General features: G+C 43.4%; 1 long non-coding RNA gene across 1 annotated transcript in view; it reads left to right on the top strand.

The window, feature by feature from the left end:
• The first annotated feature begins 582 nt into the window (after positions 1-582).
• Positions 583-24,376, top strand: part of LOC124231820 (uncharacterized) — a 44,544-nt gene continuing 20,750 nt past the window's right edge. The window contains exon 1 of the long non-coding RNA XR_006886693.1: positions 583-738. This is a non-coding gene — a long non-coding RNA (uncharacterized LOC124231820). The remainder of the gene's footprint in view (positions 739-24,376) is intronic.

The following is a 24,376-nucleotide window of genomic DNA, read 5'->3' as shown; positions in this document are numbered from 1 at the left end:
TGAGGGCGGGGATTTTTTGTAGCTGACACATAGGAGGCAGTCAATAAATATTTGCTCAAAGAACACAACAGTCATATATTTATTGAGGACGTGCTGTGTTCGAGGCCCCGTGCTCTTTGTGATGGGACATACAAAGCCCTCTAAGACAGCCTGTGCTTTCTAGAAGCTCGCCACCAGTTGATGAGGAAATGAGAGTTGACAGTACAAAACAGTTATGGCAAGTGTCAAACGAATGGTCCAGATAATAATATGAGCAGATTCAGAGGAGGGAGAGACTCCGAAGAACCCATGTAGTCAGGGAGGGCACTGTGGGTAAGGTGGGCCTTGAACTTGACCTTAAAAGAAGAGAAAGGTGTTAGATGAGTGTTAAAGAAGTGGGAGGGTGTTTGGGTGGGAGCTTTGCCTCCTTCAGTAGCTTTGTAGATAAGACACACAGCTTTGCCAGTGTAAAAGCCAAAAGGAGCGCTATGCTCACGCCCCAGCCTCCCCCATGGGCTTGTTGCCATCTGGCCATCCTCAAAATAAATGTGCATGTGCCTCCTGAGTGTCCTGGTCACCTCCAGGCTTGGAAAGCTGTATGACTGCTGCTTCTGTCATTGAACGACCAAGGGAAACATTCGTGCTTCCCTAATGCTGGCCTCCTGGGGGGAGTGTGTTTTAGGAGATGGGCAGTCTGATTGAGTCAAACGGTACACACATCACGGGCCAGTTAATCCTGGGACTTTACCTATCAATGAGGTAAGGATATCTCATTTAAAGGCATTTCTGGGTTGCAAGTAGTTCAGTATCACTGAAGTTTACAGATGACTAACGTCTGTTGTTTTGAAAAACCAAAGCTTAAGAACCTATTGGGTGCATCTCTTGAGGAACCGAATTATAAAAATACAGAGGTGTCCTCGGGGTGATTAAGGTTGGCTGGATAGTGAGTTGCTCACTAAAGCCCCCCTGAGCTCTATGGGTTTCTTAGTTCTGCCTGTTTTAATCGCTTTTTGGTTTTTTGTCTCTATCATCAGTTTCAGCCTGTGAGGTATCATTTCTCATTCTCAACTTTTGTTTCTAATTATCTACACACTGGGAATCCAGATGAAGTAATGTATTTTAATTATTACTTTAAAAGTACATAGGCTTTGGTCAAGGTCTTGGGAATACTCTTCTGAGCCAAAGATGTGCCCTTCGGTGCCCGGGATGTGGGTCATCTCTGTCAGTCACTCTCCCTGTTAGCCGCCCGGAGGCCCTTTTCCTTGAATCCTGATATCTAGCTGTGGTCAAGATGAGTGAGGTTGTCAGACTGCTAATTCCTGGACACATGAACTATTACTAAGGTTTTTGTTTGGTTTAGTTTCATTTCTTAGATATGAGGAAACCAAGGCCCATAGAGATTAAGTAACTTTGCTGACGGTCGCAGAACAGGTCTAAGGAGCACTGCCAGTTTCTAACCTGGACAGTCTGGCTGGAGAGTCTACGCTTTAACTTCAAAATGCTGCTTTTCCTGTATAAGGTTATTATTAAGCCCGGTTATAATGTGATGCTACGTAACAAGTGATACCTACATTAATCGTTCAACATATACGTAGTAAGTTTCACCCCAAGGCTATAGACGTGCACACAACACGGAATGTGCCTGTGGCCACGTTCCAAGCTAATGACAGAGAAAAGACTGGCTGCTTCTCTAGGCTGCGTCTTTGTTTTGTGGTTATTTTTTCTGGTACAATTCTTTTCTGAAATGTTTTCCTTCTTAAGTACATTCCTCCTGGGTATCTCCTGGTTATTTTTCAATATTTGATATTCTTTAAAATATGTGTCTCTGATTCGTTTCCAAAGCGCCTCCCTCTGGAACAACTACAGATTAAATAACGGCAGTGTATATAGTAAATTCTTCCTGCTCATATTAAGTTCTGCACAGCTTCAATTAACATTAACGCAATGTTAAATATTCTGTTTCATGTTATCATCTAGTAAGTAATAGAGGAGGAATAAGCGTTTAAGGCTGAGACTTCGTAGCTATATTTAAGAATTCCTCAGATTTTATCATGTCTACCTGTGTTACTCCACTTGAATGACAGCTAAGCCATCCTGGGAAAGATAGTGATCAGATAGATTGTCATTGGGGACAGCCTCACAAACCCCACCGATGTGGAGAAGACAGCACAGAACACTGAGAGACCGCCTCAGGTTCCTGGCAAAAGACTGTGGCTTACAGAAGTGGGCAAGGCTCTAGTATACTGAAGTCTCTTTATAGGTACATCCATTTTTTTTTTCCGGGGAACCTGATCCAAGATAGTAGTATTTATTTTGTTAGTAAATTTTGGCTATGTTCTTATTACAAAAATAATGCATATTCATTGTTGAAAGTAAGAAAATCCATAGAGTAAAAAGGACAAAGTAAATAATTCTAGACTCCAAGGGTGACCATTGTTGACTTTGGCAAATATCCTCCCATTCAGAAATAGATCTGCAGTAACTGTTACACTGATGGTTTTAATCCAATATGCCACCATGGAATAAGATAGATCCTTTGCTGTCCCCCAGGTCAGTTAGGTTCTGGTGACACCTCAGCAGGTTAGACTCTGGTCAACTAGTTTCCCCTGAGGGCAGGCGTTGTTAAGGAGAACAGACTGCACTTGCATATTTCAAATGCTTCCTTTACCTCTCCGCCTTGCTAGAAGCACGAAGGGACTTTTCTCTGATATTTACTGTGGGAACCTGGTCGAGCTCCTGGAGTTAAGTCTCACAATACTGTAGGGGCCCCCCATGACTGGGTCTGGAATTTTTAACTCTCAGAGTTGTCCACGCTGAGCCTCCAGCAATTCCTCAACTACAGCTCAGGTTTTCCTACCCCAGGACTGGGTTCCCAGCCATTTCCACCTGTAAGTCTCTGTTCCTAGAAGCTGTGACTCCCTGTCTTCTCCTATCCGTCTCCCCAATCTTGCGGACTGGATTTGCCCTGTGTTCTTCCATCTCTTATGGATCCAAGAAGAGGTGTTGACTTTTCAGTCTGTTCACCTTTTTAGCTGTTGTTAGGTTGGCACGACAACTTTCAACCTCCTTACACATGGGACCTAAAACCAGAGCCTGCCCCCAATTTTCAAGAGAGAAAATAAAATACACTTTTTAAACTTTAATTTGAATGAATTAGGATTCCTGGGAGAGTGTTCCAACATTTCTTGAGATAGTTGGTGTTGCAAATCTAGGGTTGGAGATTTCAGGTTTGAGATCTTGGGTGAGAAAAGAGTGATCTATGGAAAGGGAAGAAATTCTAGAGGTTGGGGAGAAGGAAGATTGAGAAGCGAGGGGGTGGTCAGTGAAAGTACACAAACTCCCCACAAAATGGGATCTCTATAGGAATATGAGTTTTTGTTCTTTAAAAAAAATTTTTATTGAGATATAATTGACATGTTACATTGTATTAGTTTTAGATGTGCAATGTAATGATTTGATATATGTATATATTGCAAAATGATCACCATAATAAGTCTCATTAACATCCATCACCACACATAGTTACAAATTTTTGTGTGTGTGATGAGAACTTTTAAGATCTATTCTCTTAGCAACTTCCAAATATACAATACAGTGTTATTAACTAAAGTCACCATGCTGTACATTACATCCCCAGAACTTATTTGTCATATAAATGGAAGTTTATACCTTTTGACCACATTCACCCATTTTGCCCACCCTCCACTTCCCACCTCTGGCAAACACCAATCTGTTCTCTGTATCTGTCAGTTCATTTTTCTAAAGATTGTACTTGTAAGTGAGATCATACAGTGTTTGTCTTTCTCTGTCTAACTTGTTTCACTTAGCATAACGTGCTCAAGGTCCATCCATGTTGTTGCAAAAGGCAGGATTTGCTTCTTTCTTATAGCTGAGTAGTGTTGCATTGTATATACGTATGTATACACCACATCTTCTTTATCCATTCATCTGTCAGTGGGCACTTAGGTTGTTTCCATGTCTTGGCTATTGTGAATAGGTTCAATGAACATGGGAGTGCAGACGTCTTTTCAAGATAGTGTTTTTGTTTCCTTCAGATAAATACCCAGAAGTGGATTGCTGGATCATATGGTAGTTTATTTTTAACTTTTTGAGGAACCCTCATACTGTTTTCCATATTGACTAAATCAATTTACATTCCCACCAACAGTGCACAAGGGTTCCCTTTTCTTCACGTCCTCTTCTACACTTGTTGTTTCTTGTCTTTTTGAAAATAGCCATTCTAACAGGTGTAACATGATATCTCATTGTGATTTTGATTTGCATTTTCCTGATGGTTAGTGATGTTGAGCACCTTTTCACGTACCTGTTGGCCATTTGTATGTCTTCTTTGGAAAAATGTCTATTCAGTTTCTCTGCCCATTTTTAATTGGATTGTTTGGTTTTTTCCTCTTGAGCTGTATGAGTTCCTTATATATTTTGGATATTAACCCCTTATCAGATATATGATTTGCAAACATTTTCTCCCATTACATAGGTTGCCTTTCATTTTGTTGATGGTTTCCTTTGCTGTGCAGAAGCTTTTTAGTTTGATATAATCCCACTTGTTTATTTTCGCTTTTGTTGACTAGTTTTTATTCTCTTTTGTCTGCTTTTGCCACATTGTGACTGATTCTTCTTTTGTAAAAGACAGGGCACTGGCTGCTTAATTATGAAAGCATGACCACAACACAAACTCAGCAGGAAGCTTGTGGGGATACTGCTTCCCTTTAGGGTTAGGCCCACCAGTTAGGGCTTCTCTCTCTCTTTCGTTTTTTTTAATTAATTAATTTGTTATTGAGGTAACACTCTCCACTTTCAACTAAACATATGTTAATATTATAACAGATATTTAAGAAGGGTACGATGATAATGGGAGACTCCTTTCATACAAACCCAATCTCCTCCAGATCTGGAATCTCAATTAGAAAGAGTAGACTTTAATAAAAAGTTTACTAAAAATGTTAAATTACTAGGTAGTAGAGGCTTTCTTACTCTTTTCTTTTTTTCTAGGCTCTGACCCCATGGGAGAAAAGATCTCCTATTTGGAGACAGTCCTGCAGTGCAAAAGATTCTCTCTCTCTTCTTTGGTGGGCTCTTAGAAACCTTCAGGTTATTTGAATCTTAAAGTAAACTGTGTTGTGCAATATGTAAGCAATCAGGGAGATTTTTCAATGGAAATTATACAATTTTATGGGACTTGGTCTACACTTTCTTCCTTTTTAGTACAAGACAATTCAATAGGTCCATTCATTCCTCTCCTAACACACATTCACTTGCATAAACAGTTTCAAATAAGTCATTTGCATAAAGATACATGCACCCCTATGTTCATCGCAGCATTATTCACAGTAGCCAAGACTTGGAAGCAACCTAGGTGCCCATCAAGGGACGAATGGATAAAGAAGATGTGGTATATATACACAATGGACTACTACTCAGCCATAAGAAATGATGAAATCTGGCCATTTGTGACAATCTGGATGGAACTAGAGGGGATTATGCTAAGTGAAATAAGTCAGAGGAAGAAAGTCAAATACTGTATGATCTCGCTCATAAGTAGAAGATAAAAACGACGACAAACAAACACAGATTGGATTGTTGGTTACCAGAGGGGAAGGGGGGAGGGCAGAGGGAGAAAGGGGTGATTAGGCAGGTGTGTGTGGTGCTGGGTGGTAATTAGTCTTTGGGTGGTGAACACGATGCAATCTACACAGAAATCAAAATATATAACGATGTACACCTGAAATTTATATAATGTTATAAATCAATGTTACTGCAGGTAAAAAAATAATCAGCCATTTACCATTTAGCAAGTGTTTTCTCCTCTCCTGTGATTTGCTTCTGTTTCATTTAAAATAAACTCTCCACTTGCTTGGAAGGTATGACTAAGATTCAAACTCAGCCCTCTTGGCCTGTTCAGTTTTGTTGTAAAAGATGAATTGCAAAGTAATAACTGAGCAGAGCCAAAATAGTCAATGCAATTACCTTTTGGTACATTTTTGTGCTAATGATATTTAAATCAATATGACTGAAGAACAAAAATAAATGTCAAAGCAAATACCAAAGAATGAGTAACCTACTGCAAGGTTGCTAGAATCATAAGCCGTTCCCTGTGCTCTAAGATTGCTCCGAGAACCATGTCAATATACTAATCTCATGGTAATGAAAAAGTCTAAAAAGCCAGTACTTGTTTTGTCAAAGGCACAAATGTAAATCCAACTTGGTTTATGAAGAAGTTGACACAAAGTTCTGATGGTGCTCAAGCTGGGGCGGTCAGCAATTATTCTTAAAAGGAGATTTCTATCAAGAACTTTCTTCTAAAACTCAAAATACTCTGGAATCATTAAAGTTGGAAAGGATTTAAGAAATTATCAAATTCCTTCATTTGGAAGCTGTGGCTCACAAAATTTAAGCAACTTGTCCATGGTCACATTGCTGGCCTGTGCATCTTGCTTAGCCCAGTGATCTTTAAATTTGCTTATCTTGACACTCTTGTGTTAAGTGTCATGCCAATTCTCTCTCTTCCATTTTGTTATCAAAGAGCTCCTCCCTTAAAAACTACTGTGAATGTTGGGGAGGGAAGAGGTCTTAAATATTCTGATGCAGGGTCGGTGAGCCTAGGAGTCGAAAGAAAGATTTCTTGGGCTCTTAAGATCTAGCAGTAGTGCTCTTTTATTTAGAGAATAGCATGGAATAGCATGGGGACAGGACCCATGGGCAGGCAGAGCTGCTGCGTGGGGACAGGACCCATGGGCAGTCAGAGATGCTGCTGGCATGGGGAGCTGCTGCTGCTGGCATGGGGACAGGACCCATGGGCAGGCAGAGCTGCTGCCGGCATGTTGCTGCTGCCACTTCTGCTGCCGGCATGGGGAGCTGCTGCTGCCGCCGCTGGCATGGGGACAGGACCCGTGGGCAGTCAGAGCTGCTGCATGGGGACAGGACCCACGGGCAGGAGGAGCTGCTGCTGCTGTCCCCGCTACTGCTGCAAACATGGGTGGAGAGTAAGGTTAAATTTAAGGCATAGGTATGTGAGTTATCTCTTTACAAGACAAAAAAAGTTAAAATGGTACCAGTACCAGTAGGGTCCGGCCATTGGGTGGTCCCACAACTTTTAGATAAGAATCAAACCGGATTGAGTAAATGGCAGAAGTCACCGCTTAAATATTATCTTCAGCTGAAGACAAAGGAGGATTTCGGGGGTGGGGTGGGAGGGGGGTCAGTTACATGAGGTTGCCAGACAGTAAACAACTTAAGTCCTTGCCTTCCCCATTAAGAGTTTCCAGAGATAAGGCCATCCCCCTTCTTCCTGGCACAGAGAAGAGGCATCTTTACAGATAGAGGTGTCCCTTAGAAATGTAAATGTTTCCCAACAAAGGGCAAGCAAATTCCACTCCTGGGGCCTGCTTCTCATCTGCAGTTTTAAAATTAACCAGCCTAAAAATCCTCATCAATTCTACATTATAATGTAAGTTAGTGTTGGAATAGATGTCCCCTTGGCTCTGTCACATAAATGAGTAAGGTGAATTCTACGCAGAGACTCCAGGCCACAGGCCTTTCAGTGACGCCAAATTGGCAGGAGAGCCTTTGTAGGAACTTGATAAGGGCTCACAAGGTGTTCAGTGAAAATGACACAGTCCAACACTGGGGGCCTCAGAATACAGGACCACCACAGCCTACACAGGGACAAAACAAACCAAGGAAAAATAGTATCCACCATCCTTTAAATAAGAAGGCCAGGCCCATATCAAAAGCCAGAGGATAGAGATAGAAAAACTTGGATTCCAAAGACAGGCAAATGGAGAAGTCTATCAGAAAAATGGGTAAGGAAGGTGACACCAAAGGTGACCAGATGTTGTCAAAAGGCTGGGAGTGAAGGACAGGCACTTGATCCCAAGCAGGTTGGGTAAATGGGGTGGGCCAGCGGGTAAACCTTTAACCCAAAGGATTATGTAGGACGTAGTGGAGAAATCTTGGTCCCAAAGTAGAGTCCTAACTCTAGCCATGATTTGTCTCATTCATTTACTCGTGTAATATTTATGAATACCCACTGTGTGCCACGCACTGTCTTAGGTACTGGGGGATAAGTCAATGACCAGACATAGTAGGAACTTCTGTCAGAGAGACAGACACCAAATAAATCACTACACAATCATTTATTTACCTTTGTGGCAAAAATTAGGAAAGGAAAGCACAGCATACAGTGAGAATTCATAAAAGAGGCCACTAACTTTGCTTGAAGACAAAGGGAAAATTGTAGTATAAGCTTTTAAAATGGAAACAGATATTGAATGAAAGTTGGTTAATTTGCTTTTTCTGTCTACAGCTGTACGAACTGTTATTAATCAGTAATATCAGATAAAAGCATGTGCCTGAACTGACCATGTATACTAGAAACCCAGTGATGGGGGCCAGAGAAAGGGGTTCCACTGGGGGAGCCAGAGAACACAGGAGAAGTTGAGTTCCCCACCCTGTGGGATGACAGGCAAGAATGAGGCTCCCTCTGGCTTTTGCTTACAGCCTATAAGGAAATAGATTGCTAGACTTGAATAAGGCTGCATTTCAGCATGAAGTCAGTCAGTCTGACCTCAGTGCCCCAGTTCTGATTCCTGCCCTGCATTTGGTGTCCCTGATACTGAGGACCACTGTGCACCCAACTTTCTTAATCCTTAGCCCCAGGAACCTACTTTCTCTGAACTGTTTCCAGATTTTGGATATTGCTCACATATGTGCTGGATCTTTGCTGTAAGGATCCGGACCGGACAAAGCCTGGGCTCTTATGAGGTAGTAAGTGTGTCTTGCTTATCACAGACATGTGGACTGATCCTTCCGTTATGACTTATCTTTGGATTCATGCTCCCACAGTCAAACCCCATAGCTGTGTAGAATTCCCAAGGATGCCCACACTTGTAAGGTCAGATGCTGGAACACCATGCCTTAACATCTAAACTGGATTCTTTAGAATCTCATGACTACGTGTGACTTGGCCCATAGTCACCAAGCCCTGCCCCTAGCATGAGGTCCTGATGAGGCCCCCACTACTAGCTGAAACTGCGACATCAGAAATGGTTGACCAGAGTCCACAGGTTGCATGTGAAACTCTCTCTGTGTTGTCAGAGGCTGATTCTGAGATACCCATGTGTGAATGAGAGGGTGTTGAAATAGACTGAAGCATTCCATTTGATGGTGAGCCCTGCAAAAAGCACGTGTGCCCTGTGGTTGCCCAAATGCCTTGCGCTGCCCTAAGAGAAATCTAGAATGAGGAGTTATAACCCTACACTGCTTGGAACAGTGCATATGACATATCAGATCATATCTGGAGTGCTCTGTACCATGGTGAACAGAGCATTTAAGAAAGGATTTAGGCAAACTGGAAAGAGTGATCAGACTAGCGAAGGGGTGCAATCATTCATGCGAGAGAAGCTGAAGCTGAAGGAAATGGGAGGCTGGCCCGAAGGAAAGAAAACTGGGAACTGCTTTCAAATGGTAAAAGGGCTGCGGCAGGGGGGTTAGACTTGCTCTGAGTTGTCACAAGGGTGGACGGAAAAGCAAAAAGAAGACAGATTTTCAAATCAATAGGAGCAGAGTTTTCTAATAGTCTAATTTTAATAGGCTGTACAGAGACAGCTCCCCGGTCGCTGCAGGTGTTGGAGCATAGAAGGGACGACGATTGGAGGGATGGAGTAGAGAGGACTCATGCATCTGATGGGTACTTGGTCTAGAAGATTTTCAAGATCCCTTCTGATCCAAGGATTCTGATTCTAGACTCTCTGGTCTGACCCATCAAACTGCCACTCAAACCTTGATTCCCATCCATATTTACCGAGGTTTTCCTGACAATCCAGCTGAGAGATGTTACCTCCATGGAAAGTTAGCTTGACACTGGGAGCCTTGCAGTGAGCTGAGAGTAGTGTGAGGTCTCCTCCAGCTCTGGGTGGTGCAGCCCTGCAGCTTCAGCTGACAGACCTTGGTCCTCAGGGTCCATGCCAAAGACCGAATACGCATTTCTGATTGGTCATTTGAAGTTAACCCAAATGCATAGTTTAGGGACACATTTTTTCCTGGGTGTGTGTGATTTCCAAATGGGGACTTGTGTTCTGTAGAGACTGATGCTCCGGCTCTGAGGATTCTCCTCTGCTCTATTGAACTAAACCTGGCTAGAGTTGAGAATAGCCACTGTCTAGTCACTTCAAATGGGAAATTTATTTTCTTCAAGATCATGAAAAGTAACCTGGAATGTGTTTTGCTAAAAACAAAATGAAACAAAAACATAAACCCAGCTGTTTTGCCCAAAAAATCTCTTCACTGGATATGAGAATCTTTAGGGGAGGTTTTAGGGATTTTAAGACTTAGAAAGGATAGTGAGAGAAGGAATAGAGAGAACTCACATAAAAAGAGATTGAAACGTGGAGATAACTTTCAAGAGAAGAATGCCAGTCTTGTCGAGGGAAAGCACACAGGGCTGTCCCTGTAATCGTGTTTACACGGGCCAGCACTAATAACACTTATGCTAGCTTTCCCCCTGCTAAATCTGTAACCTGAATCAACATTTAATCTAAGTAATACTGAGCACATAAAACAAATCCTTTCCTGGTGTAAACTGTGCCTGGCTGAGTTAGTAACAAACACAATTAGCTGAAAGGTCATGGGATTAGGGGAAGATGGTGATGAAAATCAAGTCAGAGTTAGCAGCTCTGGGTACACCAAGGCTGGGGTGCTGATTCCAAAAAAGAAAGGGACTAGTTCTCGTTTCTCTCAAGCTATCTGTGGATACGTTTCCTGGACCTTTTCCCCTAAGTCTACCGAAAGAAGCGTACACTCTTAGCACCTGCCCAGTTGAAGCCCTAGCTGAAAGGAGACGTCGCTGGTCGTTCTGGAGATCTTTTGACCCACACTGGCAGCGTCAGGACCAGTGTGGCTTTGAAGGAAATTATGAATGTGCCAAGTTTGTCCAGAGGATACTGATGACGATGATGCTACTATTTACTAAGAGCTTGTTGTATGCCGGGCGCCTTGCTAAACACAGTAAGTATAGTATCTCATGAAATCCTTACAACCAACCTGTAGGGCAGATATTATAGTTCTCATTTTCCAGTGGAGGAAGTGGAAATTCAGAGAATTTAAGTTTCCTGTAAGGTCACTCAGCCGATGAGTGGTGGCCTGAGCCTGTGGCTCTCAGGTCATCTCCACCACAAAGACCAGCAGCCTTCCCCCAGCTCCCTGCCCTCCAGGCTCCTTGCTGTGGTGCTTCCCAGGCTGGCTCTACCCTGTTCTTAGCTCCCAACCCCTAAGAGGGCTCTGTGGCAAAGGAGAAAGAGCCTATGAGTTAGAACCAGACAGGCTGGGTTAAAAACCCAGCCACCATCTACAGTTCTGTGATCTTGGATCTTGGGCAAATTACTTAGTCTCTTACAGCCTCAATTTCCTCATCTATAAGATGTCTTCTTCTTTTGCATAGTAGGCAGTTTTTTCAGGCATCAGATTCTGAAATGAACAAGTAAGCAGAAAACAAAGTTAAGTGTGTCCTTAATAAGCCCTTAGGGAGGTGCCACTTGGAGCCCCCAGTAAGTGACAGGTAGCTTTCTCCACTGGGGATGCAGAGGTGATCAAGACAGGCAAGGTCCCTGCTCTAACGGGGCATAGCCATTTGGTGGAAAGTGAGCATCATCACACATTGCGATATTAAGCGCTATTTGAGGACTTCGACAGGGAATCATGAGGAAAGGCTCCTCTGAGGAGATGGCATTTCAGCGGAGATTTGAGTGACAAGGAGGAGCCTCCAGGCAAAGGTGAAAGGAAAGAGCATCCAGGCAGAGGGAGCAGCTAGGATCAAGCTCCTGGGGAGAGAATGAGCCAGAGCAGAGCAGCTAAGGGGTGAGCGCGGCAAGACGAGGCTGCCAGTTAGGCGGAAAATTACATCATTTAGGGCTTGTTTGTTTTCCAAGTGTTCTGAGCAGGGGTAGGTTGTGAGCTGGATCCCCTTTTCAAGCTGTCTCTGGTGCTGTGGGGAGGCTGGATGGCAGGGTGGGAGGAGGAAAAGCAGGGACAGCCGTTAGGAAGTTGGCCATGGCGCAGGTGTGAGATGCTGGCGGTGCAGAGTTGGGATGGCAGTGGAGATGGGAAGTAGCAGCAGGTTCAGTGTCTGCTCTGGAAGGAGAGTTGATGGGGATAGCTGGTGGGTTGGATGTGGGGTGTGGAGACAAGAGACGGATCAAAAATAACTCAAGGTTAACCATTATTTGCCGCTAAGTCCAACACAGGTTGGTTTCCAATGCCCAGGTTTTTCTCCAGTGCCGATAAGGCTTCTTTAGTGGAACACCTGGTGAGGTAGTTGTCTTCCAAGGGAGGGCCATATAGAATGGGGGAAGAATGTGTATCTCTAAACACTAGTATCTCTCTCAGCCTAGGGAGCTGCTCACACTAGGAAGGGCTCACAGGACAAGACCAGGGAATGCATGCTTCCCTCATTGCACTTACTCGGGGGCGTATACTCTTCTACTGGAATGGCAGGGATCCCCTGGTGTCCATGGTATGTAAATTTAATTTTATTCTCCATCTCTCTTTTCCTCTCATTTTAAATTGAGATCAGTTCAATGTGCCTGATAAACATACAGTGACTCCATAATAATGAGGATGACACCCTGCGTCAGCTCACGTCTTCGTTAGAACTCAGAGTGCATTGCCTGGCACGTGTTAGCCAGTTGTTCAATGTTGTTCCTCCTCTGTTTTCTTTTTCTAACCCCAATATTTTCTTCCCACCTGCCCCAGTCAAAGTACCTGTTCAAGCTCTCATTCCCTCAGGAGTCTGCTCTTATAAAATCTTATAAAATAATTCATGTCAAATCGTTGATGAGTGTTTATGAATCCTCTCTTAGGTGAAATAAATAAATCTGTAGTTAATGAGCGCCTTCTGAAAACACCATGTTTCAACCAAAAGTGGAATTGTAGTTGTGGAAATGTAGGCATTGTGGGATTGTTAGAGAAGAGGATTGTGGGGAGGGGGGCCTTTCGGTGCTTAGGCATCACTGCACGCTGGGCCAACAGCCCCATCCGTAGGGATGCAACAGAAACAATAGTTCCACTGCAGCAACGCTCTTTGGGAGCCAAGGCCTCCTTGGCCTGGGTGTGCAGAAGAAATGTGCTGGAAAGGAAGAGAACTTGGTAGTGGTTTCTTAGGAGAAATAAAACTTCAACGGGAGTGAAAATTTGAGCAGAATAAAAGGCAAGTAAGGCTGGCAAACTTGAGGCCTCCTGTGGTGAGCTTGAGCCTCTGCAGAGGTCTAGGTTTCCAGCCGACCAACTTGCTCTCAGTTAAAAATCAGTCTGGCCCTTCCATATTTTCTTTCACCATCTTTCCATCCTCACTCAAGCCCTAGGAAGAAAAAGCTACTATCCTGGCTTCTAGTTTGTATTTTGTTAACTACCTGAGAAGATGTGCTGTCTGCTTGGTCCTCATGTGTAAAATGGGCATAATAATGCCCTCATCCCATTTTGTGGTTGTTATGAAGGTTACATGAGGCTCCACACAGTGCTGGCCCATTGGGCGAATCCACTAAAAGTTGGGTTCCTGTCTCCTTACCAAGGAACCTATGACTAGTTTCTAGTAATTTGTTCATTCAATGACTATTTATTGAGTACCTACTGTGTACCAGGCCCTGTTCTAAGTACTGTCGAGTACTGTAGCGCTAACAGTGAACGAGACAAAGTTCTTGTCCTTATAGAGCAAGGACCTGATAAATAAATAACTAATATAAGCTCAGATTATCAATGAAGATAATCAGATAAGACAATGGGGTAGAGAACTATGGGGTTGGGGGCAGGAGTGGCCACAGAAGACCTCTCTGGGACCATGAGCTTTGTGCTGAGAACCATGATTCAGGAAACTCTCTGTCCTAGCTTCATGATTTACTACACCAATGATCACATTCAAATAAAACTTTGATTAAAACAGAAGCTCGGGGAATGATTTTTTGATTAACTGAATTTTCTAGTCTCAACTCTTAAGCTCTTTTTGTTTTGACTATTGTTATGCGAGAACATTTATAAGTACTAATGTATTCAGTTCATGTTCCTGATGAAGTAACGTAGCAGAAAGCAGTATAGTAGAAAGAACTAAAAGAGTCTTGAAAGATCCGAAGGTCATTGTTTGGAGCCTAATTTACTGCTTCAGATATTGATGCTGTTAAAAAGAAAGTTTGGGCCAAATTGGATACAGATTCCACTTATAACCTAGAAGTTCTTTTTAAAATAAATCAGTGTTACTTTTTACCTAACAAGCAAATTGTAGGGAAAATTATGAGATACCTTGTATTCTCCTGGCTCTTGGTGTCTGAGTTCTTCTTCTCTTTCTCTTGGTCCTCTTGGTCCATATCCTCAAACATCCATGAGTTCACATTTGGTTTTGGTTAACAAATCCATGGTCAAAAAGTCATTTGAGTGTAGGCTAGAAAAAGTGATGGACACTAGCTATTGTGTTAGTTTCCTATGGCTGCTGTAACAAATTACCACAAGCTTAGTGGCTTAAAACAGTATGATGTATTCTCTTATAGTTCTGGAGGTCAGAATTCTGACGTGGGTCATATTTGGCCAAGATCAAGGTGTCGGCAGGGCTGCGTCCCTGTGGAGGCCCCGGGAAAGACTTTGCTTCCTTGCCTTTTCCAGTTTCTGGAGGCTGCCTGCATTCCGTGACTCGCAATCCCTTCTTCCTTTCTCACAGCTGGCAGCATAACATCTTCAAATCTTTGGCTACAAGCCCTGCTTTCATTGTCACATCCCCTCCTGTGATTCTGAACTTCCTTCTTACCTCCCTCTTCTAGCAATCGCTATTATCACACTGGGTCCCTTGGCTAGTCTAAGATCATCCTCTTATCTCGAGATCCTTAATTTAATTTTTTGCACTTTTTCCATGTGAGATAGCATTAGTCAGAGGTTCCAGGCACCGCATTCACAGGTTCCATTAAGACGTGGACATCTTTGGTGCTGGTAGTGGTGGTGGGGGGCATTATTCTACCTAACACAGCTGTTACCCATCCAAGGGAGATTTGTTAACAGAGGACCAAGCCAGGATTCACATGTAAAACTTTTCACGCTAAGCCGGTGTTTTAAACCGGTCCTCTAGAGTTTCCCATAAGTGATCAAAGCAATAAATATAGTGATTCCAGGACCGACCCATTACCAGATCATGTTTCAGGCCACAGGTCCTGACTAGGGGGTTGGAAACCTTAGCCTCTGGATCCAAGTTGCATTTCCGTATCAAGCTAGTCAGGGGGCCCAGGTGTAACTTGCAATCTCAGTAGACCCTAGAGTTCCCACGGACCACATAAGGTTAAACCCAGGACCGGGCAGAGTGAAGGCATTTCTGGGGTGGCTGGCAGGGCTCTTTGCATAGTTTTACACAGGATACCAGAAGTTAAACTTATGTGTCTGATCCCTTAGATCCTTGTAGCCCTGCAGAGACCACTGCTTTGTGTAGACAAAGCTAAAGCCAGAACCGGGACTGAATTACAACCAGGGAACCATGGTGTGGCAGCTGGATTGCTGAAGACATTGAGCCAAGACAGAGCCACCCTTCAGTCCCTGGGGAATCTGGATCATCTCTATATTCAGGGCCAATGTAGGCCAGCCAGTCAGCTCTGCATCCTCAGGCCAAGGACCTGGAAAAAGGAGCCACAGACCATGCTTGCATGTGTGTATGTGAATTGACCTTATCTTAGGGATGAAAAAAAATCTCTGTATATACTTTTAGATAAGGATGGGCCTTTAGATAAGAATGGTCTGTAATTCAGACCAAAGTGTCTCCTCTGTTTTTCTTATATAATCAAATCAAGTCAAATATGTTTAATCCTGAAACTAAGGAAGAGGCAATAAATTGGAAAACTCTTTGGCCAGCTCTCAATTTTGGTATGCATTTTTTTTTAAAAAAACCCAAATTCTAGTCTTTTCGTTCATACAGGAATCTCAAGTTTCCTGTATGATTTGCAGCTTTCCCAAGATTATAGTGTATCAGTTCTTTGAGAATGCAGCTTCCTGTCTCCCACCCCCAGTAGATTCATTCACAGATTTACTTTTTTTTAATTGATTGACTGACTCTTATATGTTTATAATGGCTTAGGTTGTAGAGCACAGTTCTTGGTCTTATTAGGTTTATCATTTAGAAGGGGAGATCAAAGGTACTTTGAGTTGCAGAACCACGGGCTAGTGAAGTGAAACCCTTTGATGTTTCTGCCCCAAAGGAAAACCCTGTGAGAGAGGATGGTGTCTGGGAGATAGACACTCAAACATTCATTAGCTGAAAGAATGAGAGCATTGGTCGGGCCCCAGGATAGGCCATGAGAAGACCTGGGCCCGGATGATTCTCTGAGTGGTAGTTTGCAGTCGTGTGGTATAGAGGGAAGAACAGCTCCTGGGAGTTAGAGACTTGGATCCTAGGTCTGCTCCTGTATCTCATAACATGGTCTGAACCTCATCTTTCCATCCATGGAGCTGGAGCTTCAGATGATGAGCCAGGCCTTCTGTGCTCACTCTGTTCCTCAGCTGTCCTTCTTGGTGGAGTCACAGAGTAACTCAGAACTCACTTTAACAAACATACCGCCATCCAGCACTGTGGGAAATGAACTATTCTAATCTAGAAAGTGCTGTGATTTATTGAGTGGTACTACCTATGCCTTACATAGAGGGCGATTTACAAAGAATTAGAATACAATACATATGACTTATAAAACTAAAAAACTGTAAGCTTATACATTCCCTTGATTCATGAAGGATTTCAAGGCCTAATAGCTGATCCTATCTATTTGTGAAAGGCCCAGCATCAGGTTATTCTACTTAAGTTAAGCCTCTTCCTCTTCCTCCCACTAGTTATAGAACTTAGACCTTGAAAGAATCTCCATTAGTGTCCAAGCCTAGATGAAGAAAAAATTGAAGCGTATTTCTAAGCTGACAAAGCTCGTTCATGGAGAGCCAGGAAGGAAACCCAATGACCCCTATTCCCAAGGCCATTCTACACCTTGCTGCCATTCACAAAACTTCACACAACAAATATATGTTATGCTTTGTGGTGACCTGGCACTGTTCTGGGCACTGAAGATAGAACAGTGGGCAAGCAGCCAGCCTCCTGCTTTCAAGGACCACCCCCATCTTCATGGGGCATGTAGAAAATAAATGAACAAGATCACTCCAGGTGGGCACAGGTGCTATGAAGAAAGCAAATCATAAGAATGTGACAAAAAATGATTGGGCCGGAATGAGTAGTTTAGACTTGAGGTCCGTGAAGGCCTCTCTAGTAGAAGCTCTTCAGCTGTCTTCTTAGACTCACTCGGAACTCTCTTAGGAAACACCGCCGTCCAACAGTGATGGGAACTGCATTGTTCTAATCTATAGAATGTTGTGATTTTCTAGATACCATCTGAGTTGAGGCATGAATGATAAGAAGGAGCGAACCACACAGATACCTGGGAAAGCGTCTCCCAGGCAGAGGGAACAGCAAGCGCAGGGGCCCAGTGGTGAGAACAATGAGGAGACAAAGTCTGGTGTGGCTGCAGTTTGGGGGCCATGACAGAGTTGTATGAGATGAGGTCAAAGAGGTTGAGAGTCCAGAACTGCAGCGGCCTGCAAGCTGTGGGGAGGAGTTTGGGTTTTGTTTCACGTGCAATCAAGAGACTTTGGAGGGCATTGAACAGGGTAGTCACAGGGTCCAATATATGTTTTTAAAAGATGGCTCTGGCTGTTGTGCAGAGAATGCACATAGAGGGGCAAAGTGAGATGGGAGACCAGTTAGGAGGCCGGTGGGGGAGCGCAGGTGAAGGCGATGGCGGCGTGGACCAGGGAGGCAGAGATGGGGATAGAGACAAATGGGAGGATTTAGAGTGTATTTTAGAAGTGGCACCAACAAGACTGCTGATGGGATATGAAGGAAAAGGAGAAATCAAGGAAGCCAGTGGCTGCAAAGACTGGTGGACAAACAAGGGTTTTAGGGGGGATGACAACTTCAGTTTTAGATATGCTAAATTTAGGTTGCCTGTTGACATATTGCTTTAAATATTCTCTAATTTAGTCTAAAGTTTGCCCCTATATCTCTGAATGAATTGAGTTTTCTGTGTCATGCTCTAGAAACTCGTCTCTGGCACCTGCCTGTGATTCTTGGACAAGCACCAGTCATTCTTTAACGGCAACAATGATGGAACAGACTTGAGAAGATGTCCTAATTTCCCATTTGGAGAAGCCACTCCTGGTCTCTGGTTGTGCCCAGCGTTTCTGTCCCTTTATAGGAGGGACCACAGGGCGTGCATCCACATCACAGATGGGAGAGGCAATGAGGCCAGGTAGACCATGAGAGCCAGATGGCAGAGAGACAACTGGGTCTAGACCCCAACATGTGACCCTCAGGAGCCCTGGATTGGGTGGTTAGCATTGGGCTTCTTTCTATTTTTGTCGGGGCAAGCAGTGGATAATCAAAGAAAAAGAGACCGTATGAGATGAAATGTTTAGTTTGGAAAAACTTGAAGTGGGAAGAGAAAGCCGGCAGTTGTCTGCCTATCAGGAGAGAGGTGAGGGGATCAGGGATCCCTTTGCATCTGATGGAAAGAACCCAGATTAGGGGCGTAGAGGACCAAAGAGATGAGCTCATTTCAGGGACCAGGAATCTGGAGAAAGGATGCATTCTAATAGAGTTGATAGAAGATGCAGGTTACAACTGCGAAGACACGGCTTCCCGCATAAGCAGGTGGAAGAAGACCTGGGCTGAGGGGAGAGGGGAGATTTCAAGCACTAAACAAAGCAGTCTAGTTTTGTTTGTTTTTAGATTTTTTTATTTTAGGCACAAACTAAGGCAATCTCTAAAGGCACTGATCTCAGTGCTCAGACTGTATATTTGATTTTTCCCCAAGGATCTTAATATCACTGGTATTCCTAGTATCATCACACAGATGAAATTTAGTGCCTATTCACTAATTTCAATTTGTGAAATGGAAAAGAGTGTGGTTCATGGATTCAGAGAGCCTGGGTTTGAATCCCGACCCTGCCAACCCCCAGCTATGAATCTAGGCACGCTACTTAAATTCTCTGTGTCTCAACTACCTCATCTTTAAAATGGGGGCAATGATAGTCCCTACCCCATAGGGTTATTGTAAGGATAAAGGAGTTAATACGTGTTGAGCCCTTGAAGTAGTTCCTGGCACATATTAAGCCCATTAAAATACCATTTCCTGTAGGACAAAGAACAGAGGGAAAAACGGGGCAACGCATTGTAGCTTCTTAGCCTCCCAACTCCTTGTGAGAGCGAGGAAGAGGTTGAAGTGAACATAGGTGACCTTCATCATTTCATCTTGGGATTCTGATAGAAGTGATTTCCACCAAACTGGGGACCCACTGGGTCATCTCTCTGCTACATTAGACGAAGAGGAAGGTGAGTACGTTAGTCACGTATACAGCATGTGGAAAATAGAGAAACAGCAGCGCATTGGCCACATCTGCCTCCTAAAAGTGTTGTTAAGTAATTCACCCTGCCTGAGACATAGGCAGATGGTGAGATCCCTTGAAACACCACAGTGAAATATCTGGAGGTTTTATAGATTAATTGCATTAGAAAAGAGGTATTAGAAAAATCCTGCATTAGAAACACTCAATGCCTGATCTTTACCCTTCAGTTTATGCCATTTCTCTCCTGAGGGAACAAACTTTAAAAAATTATTTTAAAATGTGATACGAAGAATTATCAATCCATTAAGGAAAACAAGTGCATTCTAATTAACAACCGTTTAGGGGAAAAGAGCTTGCTGCTGCAAGGCCAGATAAATGCTAACCCAAAGCTACAGGAATTGCGCTGGCAACGTGGTCCAGCTCAGTTATTTTGTCCTCACTCAGCCAAGTAATTGATGTCTGATTATTTTGCCTGGTGAGTGTTGGTGGAAAGGGAGTGTATTCTCCCTGGGCAGGACCGGCATCATGAGCAGCTTCTGGACTGTGCCTCGAGGAACAAAAGAATGTACAGGGCAGGCTCATCGAGTGAACATGTCCCCAGAACTGTGAAAACAGAGACAGGGCATCCCCACGTATTCAGAGCAGAGACAGTCGCTGGTCACCTGTCAGTCCACTTGCTAGGAAGTACCCCAACGACTGTACCAGACTTACCCCAAATCAGCCTCTTTGACTTAGTAAAGCTTTTCCGGTTCTAGGTGTAGAATCCGCTGAAGCTACTACCCTGCTTGGTGAAAGAAACTAGGTAGTGAGGTTTCCTCTCCTGTTAGAAGACGTTGTTATGACAGTGAACATTGCTAAAAAAGCCTATCTTTAAATAATTGATTGAACACTTCGTTTCATTCTGTTTCATGACCTCGATAGCTCACTGGTTATTTAATGAAGGATTTGTAAGTGCTGTTACTTCACATTCAAGAAGTGCAGGAGAAAGTATCCTTCAGATGCCCATCTCGAGAGTGGGGGGAGGATAATTTCTAAAGAGGCGTTTGATTAGGGAGTCTAATCACAGTCCAGAGACGTGGGATTTCAGCATGAACCCCAACAAAGAAGTGAATTATGCAGCTGATTATCCTTGCACATACAAATAAATGCTAGCCATTCAAATTGGCTTCCGTTCAAAATTGCTGTTTGTTTAACTTAAATAATACCATAGCACTTATTGATATAAACATCCTGTTTGCTAGAAAAGCCTTCATAGAAACAAAGCTCCAAGAGTCTAGCAAATACTGAGACTGAGAGGCCTCAGAGAAATGTCTCGCCGTATTAGATATTTCAAGGAGCCTAGTGGGACAGCCGACAACTGCTGAGCTCTGTCTTGCTTTGGTGACAATTCAGCAGGCAGAATTCTTAGATACCCGCCATGTCAGCAAATTGTTTCCGCCCCGAGAATAGATAACACGATATATGGTCAATAGAACCTATGCTGTCAGGATGAAAAACACCCTTGTTGGTTTTTTAGGATTGAAAGGTGATGACCTTCCGGTTCAACCCAGAAAGCTTATGACCCTGTGTGCCCTAGGTCACACAGTCAGTAAGGGGCAGACCCAGAATGTGAAAAAGCGTTCTGGACTGTCGGTTCAGTGTTCTTTCTACTTCTCTGAGCTGCCTCTTAGGGCACACATTTGAATCACTGGAGTTTTTAAAAAGCTGACAGAAATATTCAACTCGCTTTACACTTGAGATAGGCATCTCTCAAGTGCAAGGGAGAAAAGCCCCCATCGTTCAGAGCCCACCTCAGCCAGGTTCCAGGATGGAACTGCTGTGTTAGGATGGGGTGAGGGGGCAGGCAGCGATTTTGGCAAGTCTGCAAGACAAGCTGGAAATGGCTCTAGAAGGTCCTAGTGACCATGAGAGTGTTGGGAAGTAATCCTGGCTTGTGGCCCACAGACTTCAGGAACTGAGCGACAAGGAAGAGACACTCCTTCTCTTTGGTGGGGGACAAGATGGGGAGATAGATTCTCTTCATCGGGGGAAATCCACAGAAAATCCACAGCAAAGTCAGCTTTGTGGGCGTGTTTGTTTAACTACATAGCAGGCACTTACTGAGTATTTACTATGTGGAAGGCACTGTATCTTTTCATGAATTGATTACAAAAGGAGATGTGGGTGGATAGAATTGGGGATTGGAGAATAGAGGTTGTGCTTAGTATAAAAGTCACGTGCGGTAGAGTTCCATGTCAGGTGCAACAATGGACTCAGAGCGGGAACAGAGAGGGGATGGCACCTGGTCTCAGGTATAAATAGGAGACAAGGCCACTTTCCTTTATGTTTTCAGTTATAAGTCTTTGAAGAGGAGGAGGAGCATGCTATCTACTATTTAGAATTCTCAGCGCCTTCTAGAAAAGTATTCTGTACATCCTAATCACAGTAAATATTTGTTGAGAAATGAACTAATGAATTGGTGAAAGAATGATTAGTAATATCTCATTTATTTGAACTCTTTGGGGAATTATGTTGGGTTAGGTGATTTTTCCAGTTAACTAAGACTGGAATTCAAACAAACCAAGCAAATAATTACAATGTGAGGTAAATTCTATGAAGATAACTGCTAAGGTAGAGAATAATGTTAGAGGAGAGGTGGGTATTCCTGTAGTGGGGTGAGCCGTGAAGGCCTTGCTTCAGAGGTGACAATTAAGCCTTATCCTGAAGGACCAGGACAGCCAACCATGAGAAGAATGCCTTGCTCCTTTTAGCAGCTCTTTCTACCCCACTTTCCCCTCACTTTCTTTTCTAAGGTCTGCCAGCAAATATCAGAAACACACGATTGTTAAATCATTAATCTCATGTTCACAGAAAGCAGAGATGTTGCTCTTAAGGGAGTTTCAGTCCTTTCTCAGGTGAAAATATATAATTTTTATGTCAGCTGTTTTATTCAGTGTTCATCTTACTGTGGAAAGACATGCAAAGCACTGAGCACCAGGGGAATACAAAATGAATAATGCATGGTCTCCTCTACCTTAGGAGCTGTGCTAGTCAAAGTGAGCTAGGCTATGTTGCAATAACAAGTTAGCCCCAAATCTCAGCGGCTTAGTGTTGTAGTAGTTTATTTCTCCCCCACACAATTTCCAAAGTGGGTCGGCAGCTCTCCTGGGTAGCTCTCCTACAAGCAATTACTCAGGGATCCAGGCTCCTTTCATCCTGTGATTCTGGTCTCTATCCACAGAAGGTGAAGAGAGGGCTGGAGGCTCATCAAACATTTTTAAAGACCAGTCCTGGAAGATGCTTGTACCACTACTACCCCAGCCCATCAGTCAGAACCCAAACACATAGCCTCAAATTAACTGCAAGGAAGACTTGGAAATGAGGTCTTCCTGTGTGCTCAGACAGAAGAAACGGGACTGATGAAAATGTAGCTGGTCTCCACTCCAGGGAACTCTTAGTTTAGTGGCCCAGAAAGATCAGCAGACACTAAAGAACCTTTATTCGGGACTGAATATCAAAAGCATTACACAGGGGTGGAAACGAAGACGGGAGCCCATAGAGATGAGATTGATAAATTCTGATTAATCAACGAGGGATAGCTGATAAGGGAAGTCTGCTAGAGGAACTGGGTTTGATCAGGGTCTTAAAAGATGAGTAGGTGTTTAAATGGTAGAAATAAAGGAGTGACATTAGACATAGGCAGAGATATGTGAAAGTTCATCCCAGCCAGAAATGGTGAGGATCTGATAAGACTGGAGGAAACAGGAGTGGAGGGAAAAGAGGGACCAGATCCCAAGGATCTTGGATGTTTCGTTAAGTAGTTTGAATTTTGTTCTGTAGGCAATAGGACACCATGGAAGCTTTTTCACATAGTAATGTTATCAGAGTTGTGTTTTAAAAAGAGAGACTTTCTTTTCCAGGTATTTGATTTATTGTTGGCTGAGGTCGATGGACGATTGAATGACTGATAATTGAGGATGTTACTATTTCTTAACAGGCACCTCTTTTCTTTTAAGAATTAAAAACACTTTATATGGGAGCCAGCCCGGTGGTGCAGCGGTTAAGTTTGCACGTTCCACTTCGGCAGCCGGGGTTCGCCGGTTCGGATCCCAGGTGCGGACATGGCACCGTTTGGCAAGCCATGCTGCGGCAGGCATCCCACATATAAAGTAGAGGAAGATGGGCATGGATGTTAGCTGAGGGCCAGTCTTCCTCAGCAAAAAGAGGAGGATTGGCGGCAGATGTTAGCACAGGGCTAATCATCCTCAAAAAGAAAAAAACACCAAAAAACCCACTTTGTATGTATTGGAGGAGTTCATTAATCCACAATTTCTTCAAGAGTAGCACAGATGAATCAAATATCCCTACATGACCTACACTACTGAACTGAGAAAACCTCATGCTGACGGCGCAAATGACGTTTAAGAAGAGGTGCAGGTTGCATCATTTGTCAGCCTTGCAGAGAACTCTGTCCAAATGCTACTGGGAGAACTGGAGCAATGTGCCAACTCCACAGGGGAGCTCAGAATACTGAAATCAGATTTCAGGGATTTACAGGGTTCCAGCTTTCAACTCATTTCTGATCAGCTGATAAGAGCCCTCATCTTTAAATTTTAACCTCAAAGATAAATACCCCTTTCTTCCTGCATTCTTAATCCTATTGCTGCTTTGTAGTTTTGATAGTTCAATGTCTTTCTCTGTCACAGGACTTGTCTAAATGCTTAGAAATTTAGTTTAAGTCATAACATAGATGAAGTTTCTTTACTTTCCTTGGAGCTCCCCAACTAAGGTCCCAAGCCAACCCTTTTCATACCCACATCTCCAATCTGGAGAATAATAGAAAATACAGAAACGTGAAAACCTTGATTTTAGGTCCCTTTTCTTCAAAGAAGTTTAGCACCCTTCTCTTGAGTAGAAGTCACTATTGATTCTCCAACCAATGGCCAGTTCTTTCCTTACTCCTTGCTGTCACAGCCCTGATTTTGTCCAGAAGTCCACTTTTTCT

The sequence above is a fragment of the Equus quagga genome, chromosome 22, assembly GCF_021613505.1.
Source record: "Equus quagga isolate Etosha38 chromosome 22, UCLA_HA_Equagga_1.0, whole genome shotgun sequence".
NCBI lineage: Eukaryota > Metazoa > Chordata > Mammalia > Perissodactyla > Equidae > Equus > Equus quagga.
The sequence above is the reverse complement of the archived record's forward strand: the minus strand, read 5'-3'. Positions and strand labels throughout refer to the sequence as shown.